This window comes from Peromyscus maniculatus, chromosome 1, assembly GCF_049852395.1.
Source record: "Peromyscus maniculatus bairdii isolate BWxNUB_F1_BW_parent chromosome 1, HU_Pman_BW_mat_3.1, whole genome shotgun sequence".
Classification (NCBI taxonomy): domain Eukaryota; kingdom Metazoa; phylum Chordata; class Mammalia; order Rodentia; family Cricetidae; genus Peromyscus; species Peromyscus maniculatus.
Window position 1 is genome coordinate 2,723,296 of NC_134852.1, and position 19,927 is coordinate 2,743,222.

At 38.9% G+C, this 19,927-nt stretch overlaps 1 pseudogene; it reads left to right on the forward strand.

Annotated features, from left to right (window-relative positions):
- The first annotated feature begins 332 nt into the window (after positions 1 to 332).
- On the forward strand, positions 333 to 2,363 carry LOC143272557 (WD repeat and SOCS box-containing protein 1 pseudogene; annotated as a pseudogene).
- The last annotated feature ends 17,564 nt before the right edge of the window (positions 2,364 to 19,927 follow it).

Here is a 19,927-nt window from a genome sequence, read left to right on the forward strand (position 1 = left end):
CATCGTTCACAAATGGTACTTATTTCACTGGATGTCAGCATGTGAAAGAACACAAATAGATTTATAGTCATCATCCTGCATAGAACTCAAATGAATCAGAACTCAACATAAAAGCAGACTCAGCTCAGTGTCTGGCTTGGCGACGAAGCTGCTGGTTGGCGGTGTGGGTCCGTGAGTGGAAGGCACGCCGGCTCTTTTGTCTGAGTGTCCCCTGGTGGCTCGGTCCCAGGCCGTCCAGTGATTTTCCCCCCTGGGCAGTCCGCAGAAGCCTCAGTGGCCGCCCGTGCTCTCACTCTCGGCTTAGTCCCCGCGCCGGGAAGGACCGAAGCCCGCATCACGCCCCTCTGCCCCCGCCGAGTCCCTTCTCTGTCGCCGTGTCCGAATCGGGTTCCCAGAATCAGAAGGTGCCCCATAGATGGCCAACTTTCCCCCGAGGGTCAAGGAGAAAGAGATCGTGAGATCGCGTACTATAGGGGAACTTCTAGCTCCGGCAGCTCCTTTCGACAAGAAATGTGGTGGTGAGAACTGGACTGTGGCTTTTGCTCCAGATGGTTCGTACTTTGCATGGTCACAAGGATATCGAATAGTGAAGCTTGTCCCGTGGTCCCAGTGCCTTAAGAACTTTCTTTTACATGGTTCCAAGAATGTTACCAATTCAAGCTGTCTGAAGTTGACAAGACAAAATAGTAATGGTAGTCAGAAAAATAAGCCTCCTGAACACATTATAGACTGTGGAGACATAGTCTGGAGTCTTGCTTTTGGGTCTTCAGTTCCAGAAAAACAGAGCCGCTGTGTTAATGTAGAATGGCATCGGTTCAGATTTGGACAGGATCAGCTCCTCCTTGCTACAGGATTAAACAATGGCCACATCAAAATCTGGGATGCATATACAGGAAAGCTCCTCCTTAATTTGGTAGACCACATTGAAGTGGTCAGAGACTTAACCTTTGCTCCAGATGGGAGCTTAATACTTGTATCAGCTTCAAGAGACAAAACTCTGAGAGTGTGGGACCTGAAAGATGATGAAAACATGATGAAAGTCTTGCGGGGACATCAGAACTGGGTGTACAGTTGTGCATTCTCTCCCGACTCTTCCATGCTGTGTTCAGTTGGAGCCAGTAAAGCAGTTTTCCTTTGGAATATGGATAAATACACTATGATAAGGAAACTGGAATGACATCACCATGATGTTGTAGCTTGTGACTTTTCTCCTGATGGAGCATTGCTAGCTACTGCATCTTATGATACTCGTGTGTATGTCTGGGATCCACACAATGGAGACATTCTGATGGAATTCGAGCACCTGTTTCCCCCACCTACTCCAATATTTGCTGGTGGAGCAAATGACCGATGGGTACGAGCTGTGTCTTTCAGTCATGATGGACTACATGTCGCCAGCCTTACTGCTGATAAAATGGTGAGGTTCTGGAGACTCGAGGAGGATTGTCCAATACAAGTTTAACCCTTGAACAATGGTCTTTGTTGTGCCTTTTCTACTGATGGCAGTGTTTTAGCTGCTGGGACACATGACGGAAGTCTATATTTTTGGGCTACTCCAAGGCAAGTCCCTAGCCTTCAACATTTATGTTGCATGGCGATCCGAAGAGTGATGCCCACCCAAGAAGTCCAGAAACTTCCGGTTCCTTCCAAAGTTTTGGAGTTTCTCTCCTACCGGGTTTAGAAGGAAGACTGCCTTTCCTGGTGGGGCCTGACAGAACACTTTTACAAGACACACCTCAAGCTTTACCAACTTAAGCATTTGTTCATAAAGGCTCGGAAGATTTATTTAATTTGATTGACTCTTATACTTCATTTCTTTTGTTTAGATGAACTTTTAAAGCATTATTTATAGACCATAGGAGAAATATTTCTGATCATATCATGTAATTTTTTTTAAAGATTAACCGTGAAAACATATACATACCTGTACATATTTAGATACAAGCTGCTATGTATTGAATGGGCCCTTTTAGTTTTCTAACTCTTAGTCTGACCTGTATATATTGCTTCAGTGGAGCCATGGTGTATATATGTGCTGTTTGTTGGAACAAATTTAGTGGAATTTTTGTTCTCTTGTATTGGGACACTGAGTTTCGATGATGCTGAATTAAAGCAGAATTGCCTCATAGGAAATGGGATTGGTTAGGATGGGTGGTGTCGAACTGCCTGGTGAAAGAGAATTTTTGTATATGGCAAAGATTTTCTGCAAGAATGGTGTCAGGGAATTTGAATGTGACATTTAAAAAAAGAGCCAGTAAAAAGGTAGCTAGAAAAGTTGTTTCTCTTTAGGCCTTAATTTTGGTAAGCAGCTACTTACCCCTCAGAGAATAAAGTATTATGCATTCTTGTCAGTTTGAAAAATACACCTATTGCATTATTGATAAATATTTTGTTAATACTAAGGGACTGTTATTTTAAGTTTTTTTTTTTCCAAGAAACAAGACATACTGTTTCTGCAGAGAATATTGGTGATTTACCAAAGAGAAGCAATAAAATGTGTCTGCTTTTGCCTTCTGTTATTTATCTTATCTGCAGATGTTGAGAATGTATGCATTATGTAAAATACTTGTTTTATATCTTTGTTGAGTTTTTTTAATTAAAAGATATAAAAAAAGCAGACTCATTGAAAAAGAAAACAATTTCACTGAACTTAACAGAAGAGAAAGTGGGGAGTATCCTTGAAACCACTGGCACAGGAGGTGACTTCTTAAACAGAGAACCCATACCACAAGCCCTAAGATCAATAACTAATATATGGGACCTCATAAAACTGAAAAGCTACTCTAAGGCAAAGATACCATATATAGGAGAAAATGGCAGTCTACAGATGGGAAAAGGTTTTCACCAACTCTACATCAAACAGAGGGCAAATATCCAAATGATATAAAGAACTAAAGAAACTAGACATCGACAAACCAAATAGGCAAATGAAAAGATGAGGTCTGAAAGTAAACAGAGAATTCTCAATAGAGGAAAGCAAAATGGCTGAGAAACATGCAAAAAATGTTTAACATTCTTAGCCATCATGGAAATGCAAATCAAAAAGATTTCGAGATTCCATCTTACACCAGTCAGAATGGCTATGATCAATCACACAAGTGCCTACTTATGCTAGTGAAGACACAGAGCAAGGAGAACACACTTCTATGCTGGTGGGAGTGAAAATTTGTACAGCCACTATAAAATCAATATAGTGATTCTTCAGAAAATTGGGAACTGATCTACCTCAAGACCCAGATATACCACTCTTGGGCATAAACTCAAAGGATCCTCCATCCTCCCATAAAGAAACTTGCTCAACCCTGATCACAACAGTGTTGTTCATAATAGCTACAAACTGGAAACCCTCTAGATATATCTTAACCAAAGACTGAATAAAGAAAATGTGGCACATTTACACAATGTAGTATTATTCATCTGTTAGAAAAAAAAATGACATCATGAAATTTGTTGGTAAATGGACAGAACTAGGAAAAAAACCCATACTTTGTGTGGTAATCCAGAACCAGAAAGACAAACATGATATGTACTCACTTATAAGTGGACATTAGCTGTTAAGGATAATCACACTACAATCCCCAGACACACAGAGGCTAAGTAACAAGAAGAGTTCTAGAGGTGACAAATGGATCTTCCTGGGAAAGGGAAATGTAATTGATTTTTGTGGGTGTTCTGGGGGCAGGTGGAGATGAGAATGGGAGGGACGAGGTGCAGAGTTGGGGACACAGGAAGAGAGTAGGAGGAGAGACTATTGGAATAGGTGGATATATAGGGAAGTATGTGGAAATCTGGTGCAGTGGAGACTTTCTTGAAGCTATGAGGGTAACCCTTGAGAGGATACCTAGTAATGTAGGATATGGAGTGTGGTGCGTTTACCCACCAACCCCACAGCTCCCCAGAGTTTTCTTGAGTGTGAGCAGCAGGAAATATTAGATAGAAAGATTTATTGCAGAGAATCTTGTGGAGATAAACAGATAGAAAATAAAGAATAGCCTCGGGGAGGCCTGGAACCTTTTCCAATGAGCCCTGACTGTCTCTAGCCCAGGGTTTTTATAGAGACGCCAAGGGGTGCAGCAGCACAGGAAAGTGCAGACCATCTCAGACACCTGCACTCAGGCCCGTGGTCCTAATCATCCTCTATGTGGACCTGCTGGGTAAAGCCACAAGGAACCCGAAAACAGGCTCCCAAAATGGAGCCTATACCAACCATCTTATTTCACCAGGCTAGGCTCTCATTGTTGGGAATTGGACACCAATCAGCAACCAAACTTTTCATCAACAACCTGCCCTGTCAACAAGCTGTGCTGGGGTAATGGTGACTCAAAGCTTATGGGATGGCCAATCAGTGACTGATCTGTCTTGAGGCTCAAGTCATGAGAAACAACCCATGGTTGACACTGACTGAATGGCCAGGAACATGAAGCTGAATTCTCAGAGTCTTAGAAGAGAACCAAACACTACTTAAAAGAAAAAAGAAATAAAGAAAAAAGTCAATGAAATGATTTCTAATCATATTCTGATATAATCATTGATTGGTGCCTAGCCCAATTATCATCAGGAAGACTTACTCCAGCTTATGAGATGCAGAGACCCATAGCTAAACTTTATAGGAAGTTTGGTAAACTACACAGAAGAGGAGGAGGAAGGACTGTAGGAGCCAGAGAGGTTGAAGTCACTAGGAGAAAATGTCCCAAAGAATCACATTAACAGGACTCATCGTGGCTCACAGAGACTGAAACAGCAATCAGAGATCCTCCATGGGTCTGTGCTAGGCCTTCTGAATACATGCTGTGTTTTTTTAGTTTGGGATTTTTGTGAGACTCATAACAGTTGGAAGTGGAGGTATCTTTTGCCTGCACGTGGGACTCTTTCGTCCTACTGGATTGTCTGGTCCAGCCATGATATGAGAGTTTATGCTGTCTTATTATGTTATGCATCTTTTTATGTCAAGTTCAGTTCATATCACTCAGAAGCCTGTCATTTCTGGAAGGAAACTGTAAAACAGTGGATCTGTGGAAGAAGGGGTGTTTGAGTGGGTGGGTGGAGGGAAGGGTAGGAAGGTTGTGCTCAGGATGTATTGTATAATTTATAGAATTTTCCTAAAATGTAAATAAAGTAAAAAAAAATAAAGCTATGATAGGCTCACAAGACTATGGGTGTAAGGGAGTAAACTCCAGTGGTTTGAATGAAAATGTCACCCCTTACATCACATATTTGTATGACTTACCCCCAGTTAGTGGAGCTATTTGAAAATAGGATTAGGAGATCTGGACCTTTTGAGACAGGACTGTTGCTGTAGAAAAGTTTTAAGGTTCTTGTCATTCAAAGCATGTCTCCCTGTTTCCTACTTGTGGATCAGTATGTAAAGTCTCAATTGTTCCTGTTGTCATGATGTCTTAGTTAAATTTCTACTGTTGTGACGAGATATCATAACCAAGACAACTAATAAAAGAAAGAATTTAACTTGCAGGCACACAGTTCCAGATGGAGAACATGGCAAGCTGCAGGATGGAAGGATGGAGCTGGAAAAATAGCTGAGAGCTAACATCTCATCTATAGGCATGATGAGAGAGAGAGAGAGAGAGAGAGAGAGAGAGAGAGAGAGAGAGAGAGAGAGAGAGAGAGAGAGAGAAAATGAATTGGGAATGAAGCAGGCTTTTGAAAGCACCATTTCCACCCTCAATAACAGACCTCCTTAAATAAGGCCACATTTCTTAATACTTCCCGAACAGTTTCACAACTGTAGACCAAGTATTCAAACGTATGACCCTGTGGGGGCCATTCTCACTTAACCTACCACACATGCTTCTCTTCTGCTCTCATGGACTCTTAACAGTCTTAAATAGTTAGCTAATTAAATATCTTCTTTCATAAGTTGCTTGGTCATAGTGCCTTTTCATAGAAGTAGAAAAGAAACCAAGACAAAGTTTATTATGAAATGAATTATACAGCACTGGTGTGGGAAGAGTGATTTTCTGTAGGCAGTTATGCTCACATTGGTTCAAGAATACAAAGCAGGTATGAATTTTAAATCAAGAATGTGTTACTTCAGTGGGAAAAATGAATTTCAATGTGTTGTTTTCTAACAGTTGGGAGGAAGAGGATTGTCTTTACGGATGTGAATTGATTGCAGTTCACTTATAGATATTTTTCCTTTGCTTGGACATTGCAGATGTGGAGAGCTGTGATGTTTTCCGCATGATTGACATGTACCAGTCTCATTGGAAATCTCATTCTCTGGGCATTGCTTGCAGTCATAGCAACAGGCAGCCTCCCCGTCTCGGTGGGTTTTCATGAAACCAGGATGACAGCTCTCACTGCATACAGACTGAGGAATCTGAGAATAATAAAATAAATGTTAGCAAATGGTCATGTTTTATGGAACCTCCAGTAGAATGTTTTTGAATATAAAGAATTATTAATTTATTTATGTTAATATTTCTAAATGCAGATAGTTGAATTTTTTATTGTTAAGGTGAGTCATTCACAGGCCCATGTAGTAAAAGCTTGACCCTAATAACATCACTGTGTTGAAAAATTGTTGAAAGATTATGAGATGAGGCATAAAAGTAAGAATTTAGGTCCTTGTTAGCATGTCTGGGTGAAACTACAAACCTATTCTCTCATGACTCCTGGATAGAAAGGAAAATAAATTTTTTTCTTTCATGGTAAGTATTCATCTTGTCTTCCACGTTAGTGGTTCATCTTACAACCACCGAGGAAACCAATCTGAGAGAACTACTGTGCAAGGTTTTCTACATTAGGTAACTGCTGTGTGATGTCCTATATGTTGTGAATATATGTTGCTATGATTGATTGATAAATAAAACACTGATTGTCCAGTAGCCAGGCAGGAAGTATAGGAGAGGTGGGACAAACAGAGAAGAGCAGCTGGGAGGTGGAAGCCAAGGAGAGATGCCAGCCTGCTGTCCAGGGAGCAACATGTAAAGGCAAAAGGTAAAGCTACATAACACATGGCAACATACAGATTAACAGAAATGGGCTGAGTTAAGTGTAAGAGCTAGTCAATTGTAGGCCTGAGCTAATGGCCCAGCAGTTTAATTAATGTAAGTTACTGAGGGATTATTTTATAAGTGGTTTCAGGGACCATGGAACTAGCCAGGACTGGAGAAAACTCCAGCTACAGGTTAATTGAGGTAAAAAAAAAAAACTCTCTAAAGTGAGTGACCTCGAGTTATTTATTGGTCCTGGTCCCTAATGAATGTAAAGGAAGAAACAATGATAACAGTGGCATTCAGCTATCTCTGCATCCTGACGGTTGATGCAATGTGAACAGCTATCTCTATCACCTAAAAATATGACTTCCTGCAGTGAGTGAGTATACCTTCAAACTGTGACCCAAGGAAAACCTCCTATACTGCAAAGAGCAAAACAAAAAGTAACACATTTAAATATTTCCATCATGCTTTTCTGTCTTGACAGGGGCCTAGAAGCAAAAGGCCAACTGACCATTGACTGAAACCTTTCAAGATGGGTCCAAAATAAATCTTTTGTCAGATGATCTATGACAATGATGAAAGTCATCCTGAAAGAGATACAGTATATAGTATATTAAATAAATGGTCAGATTGGAAAATAAATACTTCATTCAGAAAAATTATATATGAAGACAGTCCTTTATATTGGTGGTCATTATGTGTTTATAAATTGGTCCTGTGTGGGCAGGGAAGGGTCATAACACACAGAAATACATTTTTTTGAAATTTCCATACAGGTCAAAATAATGGAGTAAGATGAAACTCACCTCTGTTAATCCTGTGGCCCACTGTATCAAGTGAGAAGATAAGGACAATTTCTGGCCCTCTGAAGCATTTGGAGAAAATGTTCCTACTTTTGCATTTATCCCAAGACCTTTTAGGAAATTCCAAAAATTAAGAATGTCATATTCTGCATGTGATTTTCTTTTCCAATCCAGGACCACCTGGTCTCCAGCATGATTGATGAGTTTAGTGTTCTTTAGAAAAGGTCTCAGCTGGAAGAGATGCATGCTCTTACGTTACATAAACTCCAGAGATGTACAACAGAGGCAGAATTAGGCAGCATCTCTTCTTGATTTTAATCCCTATTGTGAAAAGCACCTTTAACATAGGTATCACTCATATCAATCAAATTATACCCAAGGATATTGGAAACATCATTATGGTTCTAAAATATTCCAATCAGTTCTATTAGAAATCTTAGAACCAAGCACTCCTAAGTCATATATGCACATGGAGAAAGCTCCCACCTTCTTTCAAAATATATTCATACCTGGGCCTGAGAGATGTCTCTGAGGTTAAGAGCACCAACTGCTCTTAGAGAGGACTGGGGTTCAATTCCCAGAACCCACATGGCAGCTCACAACTGTCTGTAACTCCAGCGCCAGGGGACCTGACCCCCTCACCCAGATATACATGCAGTCAAAACACTAATCTTCATAAAACAAAATAAATAAAATAAAAAAAGAGTATTTAATCACATCAATTAAGTTTTGAAAATATTTGGATTTTCACTATGAGAAATGAATGATTTTATGAGAGTTCATTTATGTAACATAAGCATTTTAGAAGTATCCATGTCCATTGTGACAATTCTCTGTCTGTGTCTTTTCTGCTGTGTGAAATCTGTGTGGTTAATGGACTTTTATTATTGAAAAATATTGTATGACTCTTTGCAATACAACTACATATGGAAAATAAACAGACTCCTCCTTATACAGTCTCTCTCATAGATTTTGACAAAATAAACTATGCATTGTCTAGTTTTAGCACATTTATAGCCCCTTAGAGTGGCATGTTGCTAATGTTATAATACTACAGAATTCCCTTACTTGCCATGGAAAGAATACCATCTCTTTTCCTTTTCCAGGAGTGTGAAATTGTACTTGGTTGAGAGTCATCTCATGCAGACTGGGGGCCACAGCATACACTGCATTTTACACATTGTAACTCTCTACACTCATGGCCATATCAAACATGTTCCCTGGCAAGAATCCCAAGGAAGCATTAGGCAGACAGTTATCCACAATTTTACAGTCTTCCCTCAAAAGGAGCAATTGAAGAATTAATGCTACAATTATGAAGATAAATGTCTTCTGTATTTGGAAGGATTGGCTGTCTAGATAAAATCTGTAAAATTAATGATCTTCTCCTTATGGTGTGAAAAATAAGGGTCCCATGCAATGAGTCTAACAGGAAAAAGTTATCAAATTTGAAATGATCCCAGTGTGAGTTCAGGACCTAGACTTTCCATGTGAGTAACTTCTGCTTTATATTTAATATTAAGATCAACATAAAATCAGTGTCCCCCTAAAAAAAAAAAGCCGGGCGGTGGCGCACGCCTTTAATCCCAGCACTCGGGAGGCAGAGCCAGGCGGATCTCTGTGAGTTCGAGGCCAGCCTGGACTACCAAGTGAGTTCCAGGAAAAGGCGCAAAGCTACACAGAGAAACCCTGTCTCGGAAAAAAAAATCAGTGTCCCCATGAATAATAATCACATTTGCTGATGATTCCAGGATCTACACCTGATTTTTCCAGGGTGTGGTCAGAAATGAACCTCTGATAGCTAGGCTTATTTCCACAAATGCTATGCAGACTCCATTTTCTGCAGCTCACTTCTAAAATCTGACAGAATCTGGGAACCTTTGTCATCATCTATGATGAACAGCCAAACCCAGTTCCAGTGGAAATTAATCATCAATGATACAATGCCCAGTGTTAGATATGTGTCCTTGGGGGCCACATGGTACAGGAAAGAAAACCTTTGTTCACTCGGGGTAGTATCAAAAGGCCCAAAAGTAAGCTGTAGGGAGAAACAATCAGAAAGAAGAAAATTGTCATAAAAATCAACTCAATTGCAGAGCAATGGTTTGAAAGATTTAGGGCAATCCTGATTTGAAATTCAAATCACTCTTCCTATGGGTTTATGAGAACATACAATGATGTTCTTCTGTCAGCTCAGCAGCTGCACATGAATCTGCTGATACTTTAATTACTGTCTTCAGCCCCACAGTCCCACAGTCACAGCCACTCAGGCTGTAACTTTGAGGGACTTTCAGTCCCTGGCCTGGGTACATGGTGGTTGCTCTACATAAGTTTAAACTAAGATTCTATCATTTTATTTACCAACAAAGACTCAAAAATCAGATGTGAGGGTAAAATCTGTTAAATTAGAGAGACTGAGAAACATCCATCTGATCTTCCTGTTTGACTGGAGACATAGCAATAGACATGTCTCTCCATTTGTCCCAAAGCAAAACAAAGCACGAAATTCTGCATCACTCCCTACCCCTTCCTGTGATGTTTCTTTGTCTATATTCCTGATTCATCTGAGTGCTCTATGGCTAATTCTATTCAACTAGTTGTAGGCTGAGATCCCTGAACCAGGGTTGATTTTACTTAATTAATGTAAAGATACTACAGTGTGATTGAGGTCCTGAAGAAATACAGACAATATTCAGAGGTTTAATAGTGGTGTGTCTGCTTCAGCCTTCCTTCTCCTTCTCTCTCTTCTAAGCTACAAAAATATAGATGTGCCATCAACTATGTCAGGTTTATTTCCCTATCCATGAAGAGTTACTCAAGCTTGCCGTCTTTCCCTCACAGACAGCTGAAATGTTACCAAGCTGAGCCGACATCATGTCCTATTCCTGTGGTAATTTGTCCACTTTCATCTCTAGTTTTATTTTTTTTAATTCTTATATACTTATATGGAATGTCTGTTTTCTATTGTGTTTCTCTGTCTTTTTCTTAAGAGGTTTATAGTTTTCATTATAGAGTATATTGACTTCTTTGTTCAGATTTATTACTAGATAATTTTTGAGACTCATGTGAATGGCAATATGTTTATGAATTTCTTCTCTGTGCATTCGTTATTGATGAATTGGAAAGATATTCATTTGAGCAGTCGATATTCTATCTGCCAAAATTACTGAATCAGTTCATCATTTCTAGATTATTTTCTGTAGAAATTTTGGCATCACAAATATGGGCAGTTTGACTTCTTTTTCTCTTTTTTTCTCTTTTTTTAAATTTTATTTTATTTTACAATACCATTCAGTTCTACATATCAGCCACGGGTTCCCCTATTCTCCCCCCTTCCACCCCTCTCCTTACCTCCAGCTCACCCCCCATTCCCACCTCCTCCAGAGCAAATGCTCCCCTGAGGACTGCGATCGACCTGGTAGACTCAGTCCAGGCAGGTCCAGTCCCCTCCTCCCAGATTGAGCCAAGCATGTCCCTGCATAAGCTCCAGGTTTCACCAGCCAACTCATGCAATGAGCACAGGACTTGGTCCCACTGCCTAGTTGCTTCCCAAACTGATCAAACCAATCAACTGTCTCATCTATTCAGAGAGCCTATTCCAGCTGGGGGCCCCTCAGCCTTTGGTTCATAGTTCATGTGTTTCAATTCATTTGGTGATTTTTTCCAATAATTGAGTAAAACCAAAATTTATTATAAGCCACAGTCATCCTAGGGACCTCCATGCTATATATATATAGCCTCCAAGGTTCAATGGTTTGTGGTCTGATTGTACTTTATTTTATATCTAGAATCCACTTATGCGTGAGTACATACCATGACTGTCTTTCTGGGTTTGGGTTACCTCACTCAGGATGATTTTTTCTAGTTCCATCCATTTGCCTGCAAATTTCATGCTTTCATTGTTTTTCTCTGCTGAGTGGTACTCCATTGTGGATATGTACCACATTTTTTTCATCCATTCTTTCGTTGATGGGCATCTAGGTTGTTTCCAGGTTCTGGCTATTACAAATAGTGTTGCTATGAACACAGCTGAGCATGTATCTTTATGGTATGAATCAGCATTCCTTGGGTATATGCCCAAGAGTGGGATGGCTGGGTCTTGAGGTAGTTCGATTCCTAATTGTCTGAGAAACTGCCATACTGATTTCCACAGTGGTTGTACAAGTTTACATTCCCACCAACAGTGGAGGAGTGTTCCCTTTGCTCCACATCCTCTCCAACATTGACTGTCATTGGTGTTTTTGATCGTAGCCATTCTGACAGGTGTAAGGTGGTATCTCAGAATCATTTTGATTTGCATTTCTCTGATAATTAATGATGTTGAGCATTTCTTTAAATGTCTTTCAGCCATTTGTGATTCTTGTTTTGTGAATTCTCGGTTTAGCTCTTTAGCCCATTTTTTTAAATTGGAATGTTCAGTATTTTGATTCCTAGTTTCTTGAGTTCTTTATATACTGTGGAGATCAATCCTCTGTCAGATGTGGGGTTGGTGAAGATCTTTTCCCATTCTGTCTTTTTGTCTTATTGACTGTGTCTTTTACCCCGCAAAAGCTTCTCAATTTTGAGAGATCCCATTTATTAATTGTTGTGCTCAGTGTCTGTGCTGTTGGTGTTTTATTTAGGAAATGGTCTCTGGTGCCAATGTGTTCAAGAGTGCTTCCTACTTTCTATTCTAATAAGTTTAGTGTAACTGGATTTATGTTCAGGTCATTGATCCACTTGGACTTGAGTTTTGTGCATGGTGACAGATATGGATCTATTTGTAATCTTTTACATATTGACATCCAGTTATGCCAGCACCATTTGTTGAAAATACTTTCTTTTTTCCATTATATAGTTTTGGCTCCTTTGTCAAGAACCTGGTGTTCATATGTGCATGGATTAATGTCAGGGTCTTCAATTCAATTCCATTGGTCCGTATGTCGGTTTTTATACCAGTACCAAGCTGTTTTTATTACTATAGCTCTATAGTAGAGTTTGAGGTCAGGGATGGTGATGCCTCCAAAGGTTGCTTTATCGAATAGGATTATTTTAGCTATCCTGGGTCTTTTGTTTTTCCATATGAAGTTGAGTATTATTCTTTCCATCTCTGTGAAGAAGTGTGTTGGGGTTTTGATGGGGATTGCATTGAATCTGTAGATTGCTTTTGGTAAGATTGCCATTTTACTATGTTAATTCTACCTATCCATGAGCATGGGAGATCTTTCCTTTTTTGATATCTTCTTCAATTTCTTTCTTTAGAGATTTAAAGTTCTTGACAAAAAGTTCCTTCACTTACTTAGATAGTGTTATCCAAAGGTATTTTATATTATTTGTGGCTATTGTAATGGGTGATGTTTCTCTGACTTCTTTCTCGGCCCTTTTATCATTTGTGTATAGGAGGGCTACTGATTTTTTTTGAGTTAACCTTGTATCCTGCCACTTTACTGAAGGAGTTTATCAGCTGTAGGAGTTCCCTGGTAGAGTTTTTGGGGTCACTTATGTATACTATCATATCATCTGCAAATAGTGAAAGTTTGACTTCTTCCTTGCCAATTTGTATCCCTTTGATCTCCTTTTGTTGTCTTATTGCTCTAGCTAGAACTTCTAGTACTATATTGAATAAATATGGGGAGAGTGGACAGCCTTGTCTTGTTCCTGAATTTAGTGGTATTGCTTTGAGTTTCTCTCCACTTAATTTGATGTTTGCTGTTGGCTTGCTATAAATTGCTTTTATTATGTTTATAAATGTTCCTTGTATTCCTGATCTTTCTAAGACCTTTATCATGAAGGGGTGTTGGAGTTTGTCAAAGGCATTTTCAGCATCTAAGGAGATGATCATGTGGTTTTTTTCTTTCAGTTTGTTTATATGGTGTATTACATTGACAGATTTTTATATGTTGAACCATCGTTGCATCCCTGGGATGAATCCTACTTGGTCGTGATGGATAATTGTTTTGATGTATTCTTGGATTCGGTTTGCCAATATTTTTTGAGTATTTTTGCATCAGTGTTCATGAGGGAGATTGGTCTGTAGTTCTCTTTCTTTGTTGCATCTTTGTGTGGTTTGGGTATCAGGGTAATTTTAGCCTCATAAAAAGAGTTTGGTAGTGTTCCTTCTGTTTCTATTGTGTGGAACACTTTGAAGAGTATTGGTATTAGTTCTTTGAATGTCTGGTAGAATTCTACACTGAAACCATCTGGTCCTGGGCTTTTTTTGGTAGGGAGAATTTGATGACTGTTTCTATTTCTTTAGGGGTAATTGCTCTATTTAAATGGTTTATCTGGTCTTGATTTAATTTTGGTATGTGGTATTTGTCCAGAAAATTGTCCATTTCTTCCTGGTTTTCCATTTTTGTGGAGTACAGGTTTTTGAAGTATGATCTGGTGATTCTCTGGATTTCCTCATTGTCTGTTGTTATGTCTCCCTTTTCATTTCTGATTTTGTGAATTTGGGTGCTCTCTCTTTGCCTTTTGGTTAATTTGGCTAGGGATTTTTCTATCTTGTTGATTTTTTCAAAGAACAAACTCTTTGTTTCATTGATTTTTTGTATTGTTCTCTTGTTTTCTATTTCATTGATTTCAGCCCTCAATTTGATTATTTCCTGGTGTCTATTTCTTCTGGGTGAGTTTGTTTCTTTTTGTTCTAGAGCTTTCAGTTGTGCTGTTAATTGATTTGTATGGGATTGCTCCATCTTCTTTATGTATGCATTTAGAGCTATGAATTTTCCTCTTAGCATTGCTTTCATAGTGTCCCATAAGTTTGGGTATGTTGTATTTTCATTTTCATTGAATTCTAGGAAATCTTTAATTTCTTTCTTTATTTCTTCCTTGACCCATTGATGTTTCAGGTGGGCATTATTCAGTTTCCATGAGTTTGTGGGTTTTCTATAATTTTTGTTGTTGTTGATGTCTACCTTTAAGGCATGGTGGTCTGATAAGATACAGGAGGTTATTCCAAATTTTTTTGTATCTGTTGAGATTTGTTTTGTGGCCAAGCATGTGATCAATTTTTGCGAAGGTTCCATTGGGTGTTGAGAAGAATGTATATGCTTTAGTGTTAGGATGGAATGTTCTGTAGATATCTATTAAATCCATTTGAGTCATAACATCTGTTAGGTTTCTTTATTTCTTTGTTAAGTTTCAGTCTGGTAGATCTGTCTTTTGGTGAGAGTGGTGTGTTAATATCTCCCACTACTAATGTGTGGGGTTTGATGTGCGTTTTAAACTTCAGTAGTGTTTCTTTTATGAATGTGGGTGCTTTTGTATTTGGAGTATAAATGTTTGGAATCGAGACTTCATCTTGGTGGATTTTTCTAATGATAAATATGTAATGTCCATCCTGATCTCTTTTGATTGATTTTAGTTTGAAGTCTATTTTATTAGATATTAGGATAGCTACACCAGCTTATTTTTTAGGTCCATTTGCTTGGAAAGCCTTTTCCCAGCCCTTTACTCGGAGGTAGTGTCTGTCTTTGAAGTTAAGGTGTGTTTCTTGTATGCAGCAGATGGATGGGTCCTGTTTTCTTATCCATTCTGTTAGCCTGTGTCTTTTTATAGGTGAGTTGAGACGATTGATATTGAGGGATATTAATGACCAGTGATTGTTAATTCCTGTTATTTTTTGTGGTTGTTGTTGTGTTGTCCTTCTTTGGTGAATGTTGGTGTGAGATTATCTATTGCTTGATTTTTCATGGATGTGTTTAGTTTCTTTGGGTTGGATTTTCCCTTCTAGTGCTTTTTGTAGGGCTGGGTTTGTGGACAGGTATTGATTAAGTCTGGTTTTATCCTGAAATATTTTGTTTATGCCACCTATGGTGATTGAAAGTTTTGCTGGGTATAATAGTCTTGGTTGGCATCTGTGGTCTCTTAGTGTCTGCATAAGATATGTCCATGATCTTTTAGCTTTCATAACCTCTATTGAGAAGTCTGGTGTTATTCTGATGGGTTTGCCTTTATATGTTACTTGGTCTTTTTCCTTTGCAGCTCTTAATATTTTTTCTTTGTTCTGTGTGTTTAGTGTTTTGATTATTATGTGGCAAGGTGACTTTTTTTTGGATCCAGCCAATTCAGTGTTCTGTAAGCTTCTTGTATCTTCATAGGTATTTCTTTCTTTAGGTTAGGAAAGTTTTCTTCTATGATTTTGTTGAATATATTTTCTGTGCTTTTGAGTTGGTATTCTTCTCCCTCTTCTATCCCTATTATTCTTAGGTTTGGTCTTTTCATGGTGTCCCAAATTTCCTGGATGTTTTGTGTTACAACTTTTTTGTCTTTAGTGTTTTCTTTGACTGACGAACCTATTTTCTCTATTGTGTCTTCAGTGTCAGAGATTCTCTGTTCCATCTTTTGCAATCGGTTGGTTATGCTTGTTTCTGTAGTTCCTGTTTGTCTAGTCAGGATTTCTATTTCCTGCATTCCCTCAGCATGTGTTTTCTTTATTGTCTCAAATTCATTTTTCAGATCTTGGAATGTTTCTTTCATCTGTTTAATTGCTTTTTCTTGGCTTTCTTTGATTTCTTCCCATTTTTTGTTCGTTTTTTTCTTCCATTTCTTTAAGAGAGTTTTTTATTTCCTCCTTAATGTAGTTTTTCAATTCCTCTTTAAGGGAAGTTTTTATTTCCTCTTTAATGGAGTTTTTCATTTCCTCTTTAAGGGAAGTTTTTATTTCCTCTTTAAGGGAATGTTTTATTTCTTCTTTAAGTGCCTCTATCATCTTCTTAAAGTCATTTTAGGGTTGATTTCTTCTGTTTCTTCTGTCTTGGTATGTTCAGTTCTTGCAGGTGTAGAATCACTACATTCTGATGTTACCATATAGGTCTTTATGCTGTTGCCTGTATTTTTGTACTGGCGTCTGCTCATCTCTTCCTCTGCTCGGTGCAGGTGGTGTCTGTGTATGAGAGTGCCTCTCTTGTACTAATTTTTAGTCTTGGTTTAGTAGGAATTCTTGGTTAAATTGGTGTTATTGGGCTGTTTATTCAGGGGCAGCTGATCTCAGTCAGTGAAGTATATACTTATGATTCTGGTGATCTGGTTTGGTGGCTGGGCAGCACCTTCTTCTGTGTTCCCAGATCACATTTTGTTCATTCGTCAACTTCTCAGCTGATCTTGTTTCTTCAGACTTCAAACTGTAGGCATCTGAATCCTCTCCTGGATGGATTTCAGCTGAGTGGGTTAGTCTCACCAACACCTCAAAGTTGTTGGGTTTCTCAGGATCAGCAACTGGGCCCTGGGTTGTCCTCAGATAGAGTGTTCAGATTCATTCTGGTTCCGTCCCAGGGAGATAGCTTCTTCCAAAGGTGTTGGGGTTAGAGGTGTCCCTGTTCCAACCTGCATCTGCATGTCTCCATTGTTGGGCTTGTATACCTCTGCGGGCCGCCGCCGGGCCTGTATGTCTCTGTCGGCTGCTGCCATGGGTCTACCTACCTCTGCTTGTCACTGCTGCTGGGCCCTTATACCTCTGCAGGCCGCAGCTGGGCCTGTATGTCACTGTTGGCTGCTGCTGCCAGGCCCTTCTACCTATGCAGGCTGCCACCGGGCCTGTATGTCTCTGCCAGCAGCCGCTGGGCCTGTATGCCCCTGTTGGCTGCCGCTGCCGGGCCTGTCTACCTCTTTGGGCCGCTGCAGCAGGCCTACCTGTGTCTGCTTGTCTCCGCTGCCATGCCTGTCTGCCTCTGCGGGCTGCTGCTGGCCCTGTATTTCTCTGCCAGCTGCCCAGATTTTCTCAGTTCTTAGCTATGTCCTCTTACCCAAGAATCTTGGATTCCATAACCATTCTTACAGGTGTTCAAAGACCTCATTCCCGTTACTTGAGAACTTTCTAAAACACATTTTAGGTCATCACTTGTGCTCCTCTCAATTTGAGGAAAGTTTCCTTCAACAAACCATGAGTAATATGTTGCAACAAGTTTATGCAACTATCCCTCTGAATTGCCCAGAACGTCAGCAGAAAGCCAGATACCTTGGGTTGAGAGAATAAGAATGTGCATGTAATTATCTTTGGCATAAGAAAAGACTTTCTGAAAATGACTCTTATAACACAGACATTAATATTAATGGGTCATAGAAGGAACAACTTGGAACTAAAATGCTTCTGTACAGCAAAGGGCATCTTCGCTTAAGAAAAGTGACATGCTATGAAATGGGAAAAAAAAAAAAACCTTAACCAATTATTTAGCAGAAAGATAGTTAGATACTAGAAAGTACAAAGAACCCAGAAAACTGAACATGAGGAAAACAAACCAATTAAAAAATGGAGTTATATATCTAGTGAGTCCCTAAGAAATGAAATACTAATGACTGAGAAAACATTAAAATATTCAATGTCCTTAGCCATTGGGGAAATACAACTTCAAGGGAAAATGGCACAGCAAAATTGAGTGAGGAACCAAGATTCAGTAAAACAAGTACAGAGTGTTCTCTCTAATACGTGCATCTTCTCTTTAAATTTTACCCATGTACATCTATATATGAGATATAGAGGGCAAATGACATGAAACTTTAGAGGACCTCATGAATGAGAAAATTGTATCTGGCAGGAAAGAACCCTATACTTAAATCTTAGTAACTAGAATCTATGCCTTATATAAAATTTTAAAACATGAATGATTAGACTAGTATCTCACCTTTTATGGGAAAATTCAAAATTACTGATTGTGTTCTCTTAGAATTGAAGTTTAAATTTTTCTCCAGATCGACATCTCTTTCAATTTAATAATGTTAGTTTGGATGCCATGGCATTCTGTGGGTTTTGCTTTTTTGCATATGTCTACATATTTTTATTGGGGTTCAATTTTACATAATATTTTAAATCTTGAAGTATATAATCCCTCATATTTCCATCATACTTACCACCAACTCCTCCAGATGCAGCCCTCATTTACTCTTAACTGCAGCATTTTATCCCCCATATGTTATGTAAGCCACTGAGACCTATGTGTTGCCCATATACTACTGGCTATGTGGTCATTTACTACAACATGGTTGATCTAGAAGGTGCCATACCTTTAATAAAAACTGATTCTCCTTCTTCTGGAAGCTATGACACTTCAGTAGCTTCCCAGGAACTCCCATCTCCATTCTTGGTTAAATGGATTGCTCATCTACAGGCTTTGTTCTGCCAAACATAGCTTGTATTAGTTCATGAGTACTGCAGTCCTATTTGGTACAGAAGATACTGTTTTGATCAGATGATCCCTAACCTCTGATTCTTGAAAAACCTGTTCTTATCTTCCTTCATGGTGGTCCCTGAGCCTATGTCATTGGGTTGATATATATTTCCAAATGTGGCTGACCATTCTACTGTCACTCATTCTCCACACTCTGATGACTCCTGGGTATCTGAGTTAATGACTTTCCACTGGACAAATTTGCTTCTCTAATGGTGTCTAGAGTTGCACCAACCAGGGGATATGGAGATGAATTTAGAGGACTGTTTGATATTATGTTCACTTAGATAATTAATAGAAGTGATTTGCCCTTGGGGATCTTGGCCAGATTATATCACCAGGCATGCTTATCTGTCTACTGAGCACACCTTAAATCCAATAAGTAATTGGTTACCAACATAACATTTGTGCCACTACTGCAGATAAGGCATATCCTGCCTTGACAGGATATCATATCTAGCCTGTAGAGGGTTACTTTCATTTCTATCTTGATGAGTTTGATTTTAATTCATCATTATATAAATTTAAATTTTCTAATAAAAGAATAAAATCAAACACAAAAAAAATCCACAACCCCTCAACTATGTGTGAGCACCATGAGACAATAACCTTTCCATCCTAAATCTTTTTACTTTATTGATCTCTTTGAAGCCTTATATAACCACAGTTACTATTCATTCATGTATGTAACAAGCATGTTATGTCTAGGAGCTAGTCAAATTTGTCTTCTGACACTGATAAATGAACTTGGTTTTAGAATACATATGACTGAACATAGAATGTATTATGGAGTTCTGAGAGCTAAAGTTAAACAGCTAATTTCAGACTCCAAACAGGAATGCAACAACAACAACAAACACCTCATGTTGTATTGAAGGAATTGTATAAAGGCATGTCATTCTTAAAGTCAATCTTTCATTAACTCAACCATTTATTTACTGATATTCTGTTTCCAGTATGATTGTAACACAGAATTAAAAATTTGTATGTTCTTACAAAAGATGGATAGACCCCATGATCC